Source organism: Coenobita brevimanus, chromosome 48 (assembly GCF_032717465.1).
Source record: "Coenobita brevimanus isolate Jiangsu-jjx chromosome 48, ASM3271746v2, whole genome shotgun sequence".
Classification (NCBI taxonomy): Eukaryota; Metazoa; Arthropoda; class Malacostraca; order Decapoda; family Coenobitidae; genus Coenobita; species Coenobita brevimanus.
In genome coordinates this window covers 20,431,808-20,438,415 of record NC_137001.1, presented here as the reverse complement: position 1 = coordinate 20,438,415, position 6,608 = coordinate 20,431,808, and positions in this window count along the sequence as shown.

Sequence of the window (6,608 nt, the reverse complement as noted above, 5' to 3'; positions counted from 1 at the left end):
ATGTCTTTATAGATATCCGGGGTGGCACTCGCACATATATTCACTCAGATCTTAGTCCACATTCTCGACCTCTAACTTCTCATTGTGATCTGATTTACCCCGATATGCATTACATAGATTCACTGCACAATACTTATTCTAGGAGAGAGTCACACTTAACCTAAATCACTATTGTTACATTATCACCCGTATTCTCTTAGGGAAGAAGACAGGGGCACAACATTGGTGATCTGGCGAGCTAGGGGCACCGTCAAGGCAGGGCGAGCCGAGAGGGCACGGGGCGGCTCGCAAGGGCGTCCTCTCGTGTCTGGGACTCCCTGTGGCTTCCGGACTGGGCTCCAGCGTAAGGCCCTTGGGACTTGGGCCAAATAGGTCCCGGAACCTCTGTGTCAGGTCCCGGCGTCGTGGGGGCGTGGAGAGGTCTCGCCCGGGTGTCCTGGGGAGGGCCGAGAGAGACGACGGGCTGCGGTCTCCAACGTCTAGAGGCGCCGTCAGGGGAGGACTGCGGCAGCGACTTTCACTGGGGCCCGACAGGTGTGTCTGCTCTAGGGCCAGGCGTAAAGAACAGAGACCGGGGGAGGCGGCGAGGTCTTTCCGGGATGTTCTGGGACAGGGAGCCTGGAGTTCAATCTCCGGCCGTGGAGACGTCCCTCTCCTTTGCACGCCCTGGGAGCGACCATAGATCGTCTCTACCTGGTCACTGGGGGAGCGACCATTGATCGTCTCTACCCGGACACTGTGGGAGCGACCATTGATCGTCTCTACCTGGAGACTGTGGGAGCGACCATTGATCGTCTCTACCGGGACACTAAGGGAGCGACCATTGATCGTCTCTACCTGGACACTGTGGGAGCGACCATTGATCGTCTCTACCGGAGCACTAAGGGAGCGACCATTGATCATCTCTACCTGGACACTGTGGGAGCGACCATTGATCGTCTCTACTGGAACACTAAGGGAGCGACCATTGATCGTCTCTACCGGAACGCTAAGGGAGCGACCATTGATCGTCTCTACCTGGACACTGTGGGAGCGACCATTGATCGTCTCTACTGGAACGCTAAGGGAGCGACCATTGATCGTCTCTACCTGGACACTGCGGGAGCGACCATTGATCGTCTCTACCGGAACACTAAGGAAGCGACCATTGATCGTCTCTACCTGGACACTGCGGGAGCGACCATTGATCGTCTCTACCGGAACACTAAGGGAGCGACCATTGATCGTCTCTACCGGAACACTGCGGGAGTGACCATTGATCGTCTCTACCGAAACACTTTGGGAGCGACCATTGATCGTCTCTACCGAAAAGCTTTGGGAGTGACCATAGATCGTCTCTACCAGAGGGGCGCTGTCTGGAGTTTTAGTTCTAACTCCACCCCTAGCTAGCTTAGTGATTCCGCCACGCGAAGGTAGTGTCTTTCGCCTACGGTGGTGGCGGCGTGGTGGCTGCATGTCACAGGGGCGCACGGCCCGGGCTGACATGCGTCGTTGTTGCCCGGAGTGGTGGTGGCTGGTGGCGGCTACCCCGTGGGGTCCGTGTGGGGGTGTCGGCATGCTTGTGGGCAAACTCTGTTGTTCCTGGTTTGCCCTGTCGTCGGGGATACTATGGTATTCTCCGGGAGTTTCCTCGGGAGTACTGTTAAAGCCATGCATTTCAATGGGACGATTTTTATTTGTCTTGGAAATATTAACAAGTCTCTCACAGAGAGCAAAGTATAAAGTAGAGTCCCTGTCTCGCTCTCTCTCTCTCTCTCTCTCTCAAGTTGCTAAGCCCTTCTCCCTGCGACCTGTCTGTTCTATGGCTAGCTTCCTTCTGAGCTCTCTTTCCTAAATTCTGGTGAAACAGGAGACGTATCACGTGTGTTCCCTGTGATTGGAAAGTTCTAGAAGCCTTTGTGTCAGTATGTGTGTATGTGTGTGTATGGTCACTAGGCGCTGTCATGTGCCTATAAAGCATTCCTTGAGTTAAGAGTGTGTAAGCATGTTTAGCATTGCTTGATTCTTGCAGACACAGTACCTTCTCATCATCCGACTTCCTGCTTCTATCTGTCTCTCTATCTATCTATTTATCTATCTATCTATTATGATTTGTAATTATAATATGGAGTCCTAACACCCCAACTACCTTGCGCCCTTATTCCCCACAACTGACCCAGCAGGAATATCACAGTCCGAGTACATTACCCTCCACCTGGGCAAGTCCTCGACCGGTTCGGGGTGGGGTTAATACTCAGTTCCAAGCAGCGCCCCAGTGACGGTCTTTAGCTGCACAAATAACATGACGGCCCATAGCCGCACGAAACAAGTGATGGCCTTTAGTCGCACAAAGAGTATGACGCCCTGTAACCACACGAAACAAGTGACGGCCACTAGCCACACAAATACCGAGAAGGCCTCAAGACACTCAACTGCTGCAACTCCTCCCCCCCCTCCCACAGAAACTGGTGACAGCCTCCAGCCGCACTCTGGGAGAGACGGTAATGCCCTCTCTCCTTCTGCAGCTGCCTCCAGGAATAAGACACCGGTGACAGCCTTTAGCCGCACTCGCAGGCAGGTGACGGCCTCCAGCTGTACCTCGACTGCATCTCACACCCCTTCTAGGACATTGGTGACAGCCTCTAGCTGCACCTGTGGACAGGTGATGGCCTCTAGCTGCATCTCCCCCACAGTCCTGCCTGGAAGTCAGGCCTCAGTGACGACCTCTGACTGCCCTCCTCCTGTTGCCCACAGGACCTCAGCGACGGCCTGTAACCATGCCAGGGAGGGACACACCAACAAAAGTCTTTTATCCCTGAGACTTCCCCTGTGGAGGATGACCCTTACTTGGCTCACCCCTCCTGTAGCCGAGCGGGACGCTCCTCTGTTTCTCCCCACAGAGGCAACCCCCAGGAGGAGCCTTCCTGTCTGGAGGAGGTGTGGCGAGGCCCCGTGCTGTCCCCGGGAGTGTGTGCAGTGCAGCCAGTGCCCGTGGGAGACGACCAGCTGACAGACTCCTGCTGGAGGCGACACCACAGCCCAACCCTGAGGGTGGCCCGACGGAAGGGAGACTGCAGATGCCGGACTCCCTGAGGCGCCCCTGTAACCCCGGGGCGCGACCTCTCCAGCCCTAAATGACGGTGACCCCCTCCCTAGGGTGGGCACAGTGAAGCATGCCTACTAGCTCTGTTGGGCCCAAGCCAAATTTCTGCCCACATAGAGACTGAATGAGTCAAGGTACCTACTAGGCATAATTTACAGTCTGAACAAACTATGTATTAAGAACCAAACTTGCACTAAATGTAGCAGAAATTAAATAATATAGGACCACTGATATGACGGGTTGCCATCACATGCCATCAATGATATTTTAATTTCTGTTTATGATAAATATAAACAATTCACGCTACGTTATATATACGTTTCTATTTGTATTATTTATATTACGGTATATGACATTACTATGATTCACAGTTTCACATAGCAGTGTAGATATTTAACAAAGAAAAATATGCTTTTTAAACAGCACGGGGAATGTGTTTGTCCCAAAGGTGGTGACATCTACCGGAATACTAGCATTGAAAGCACCCCATTTCCACTCAGTTAATGTTGGCATGCTGCAGGGATCAGTTCTGACACCAACCCTGTTCCTGGTTCATATTAATGATCTCTTATTTGTCATCCACAAATCCGTCCATTCATATACAGATGACTTAACACCTCATAGTTCATTCACACTCAGACACCTATTTACAAAGTCTAATATCTCTAACTCTCAACTCAGTACAGCCATCTCCATAAATCAAGACTTATCTACGATCAGTGAATGGGGACAAAACAACCTTGTCTCATTCAATGCTAATAAAACCAAATATATACAATTCACTAATAGACAAATATTGCCAGATTCGTATATTACCTCCAATGCTACTAATATTCCCATCTCCAAAAGTATTGATATTCTCGGTGTCTCACTTAACAGTGCCCTCAGCTGGACCTCTCATGTCAGATCACTTACTAAAACCGCCTTAAAGAAACTTGGATTATTGTGCAGAGTCCGTAACTTCTTCACTGACTAGCAGTTAGCTGTAATTTATAAGAGTCATGTGTGCTCTCAGCTTGAATATTGCTCACCCTAGTGGAGTGGATGTGGAGAGGTTGCATTAAAACAACTAGACAAAATGCAGAACAAAACTGTTGGAATTATTAATAACCCTGCTGTTATAAATAAACTACCTCCTCTACAGGTAAGAACGAATGTTGCCTCCCTTGCATTATTTTACATATATTTTTATGACAACTGCTCAGACAAAGTTGCGTCCATTGTGCCACCTCTCCATGCCTTCCCTTGTCCTACATGGGCATCTGGTAGCGCTCATGACTGGAACGTCACTCAGCCATATTGCAGAACTTCTGCCTATCAGAATTCTTGCATTCCCTGAACTGCATCTCTCAGGAACTCGCTACCCCAGAGTTGTTTCCCTCCAAACTTCAACCTACAGCTGTTCAAGTCCAATTGTTACAGATATTTTATGAATGGAGGACACCAGTAATCTGGTGTATGGATTATTTTTTTTTTATTCATTTGTTTTTCCTTCCTCTGTTCTGTTATTAAAAAAAAAAAAAATGTGAGTGGGTGTAGCAAGTTGAGTAACAGATATGGACCTGGAAAATGAGTTCAAATGTGCAGATAGGATGAGTTAAGCACTGTGGACAAAGATGAAGAATGGAGACGAGGGGAAGGAGGGAAATTTTTTAAATGGTGGAAGAGGGCAAGAACTGGCGGGTAAATGGGAAGAGGAGAAAGTGTCCATGCAGGGTAGAGGCCACCTTCACCCATGAACCGTTGTATACTTTCACGCACCCTGGGAGGGGCCTGATTAATATCCCATTTCGTGGTACCATCAGCAGAGTGTGATGGAACCTGTGCAAATTGTATCTGAACATTCCAGGTGTGTGGTAGCATCCTGCACTTTCATGTATTTGCCCCATGTGCATCTGGTGTAGGGGGGAGGGGAACAGGTGTGGCAGTGGGCTCCTGTTCTCAGCTGCCAGTGAACTTGGGAGATAACTGCGTGTGGATGGAGTGCACCTGTTCATCACTGGTCATATTGAAGAATGTGATCTGTGGGGATCAGTGTACCACACAGTGAGATATGGTTGGCTAGCAGAAGCACAAAACACAGCACCTAAAGTAGGCCAGGCAGCCCATACTATGCACCTGTATGGTGGTAGCCTAGTATTTTAACCTACCATTTCTATATATCGATTTACTTGTAAAAGGAGACTCTGACCTTAGGTAAGGTTACATAATTATAACCTACTTACTTTGGAGAATAAGATAGGGGTTGCAGGTTCTTCCCTACTACCAAACCTGAAAGTGAAAGAAAAAAAATAAGAATGCTATGCAGTAATGATAAAGTAATGCAATTTTGTTTTATAAAAAAGTATTTTGCCACTTTTTTGTGTGTGTTTACCACGTTATTTATCGTAGATATATTTCTTCTTAAACTGGAGGAGTTAGCTGTGGCATCCATTATCTGCCGTTTCAGTGACAGTTTCTGAGGCTGAGTTGTTTGGAGGTTGCAATAATGAAAAAAACATAAATCCTCATACCAACGAGACCAAATTACCTTGATGGAGCCCGGAAAAAATAACAATAATTCTGTCTTGAGTACATTAATGACTAAGACAAGTCATGCCCAAGCCCTTCCAATCATGTGCCTGCCTTGGGAGTAATACCAAAGGCAAAAAGGAAAAGGCCTCGGGACAAGCAGAACACTGCATGTACTTGTGCAAGGAGTCAGCAGCTGCAGTTTCACGATAGCCTTTCCATAGTGAAGGGCTTAGAAGCTATCCTTTTTAACAACTTTAATATGATGATGTTTAAAGCATTTTATTCCAAATACTGTACTCCAAGTGACTATACTCAGCCGGGGAGAAATCTAACATAGTGCAACTGAAAATCTAACTACACCGTTTATTCAGAACTAATGCATAGTCTATCAGTGGCTCTCTACTGGGATCTCTTCTAGTTAATACCAGACGTTATTATAGTACTGAACTTCAGAAAGGCTTCATGACAAAAGGAATCAATGTATCCTTCACCAGCCCATACACCACGGGCTCATTTAAAGTTAATAAAAATTTATGGTTGTACAAGAATTTAACTATGGGTCAATGTAAGTTTTTTTTTTTTTTTTTTTTTTTTGAAGTTAAAGTATGGAGGGGAAAACAGACATCTACCATAAATCATCAATTCATTTTTTCGTCAACTCAACACTTGGGAAGACAGTCCAGTAGGCAGATGTTTTGATAACACCAGCAGCTGAATATGTGCATCCCTGTAGGACTGTGCAGAGGAAGAATTATCAGACATGAAAACACAGCTGGAAAAGAATGGTCATAGTTAACACATATCCACCTAACTAGCTGGAGAGCGAGTTGCAAGAAAAAGCTAGTATCCCAAAGGCTGTTTCATACCAACGAGTACAGTGAAGGATAAAGTGGGAATTGATCTACAGGAAGTGAGCAACAATGGTTGAGGGTTAGCACCCAGCACATCCCTTAACCGCCAGTGACAGGTGCACGCAGCCGTCCCAATGGTTGTTGATACAGTATCAGAGGGG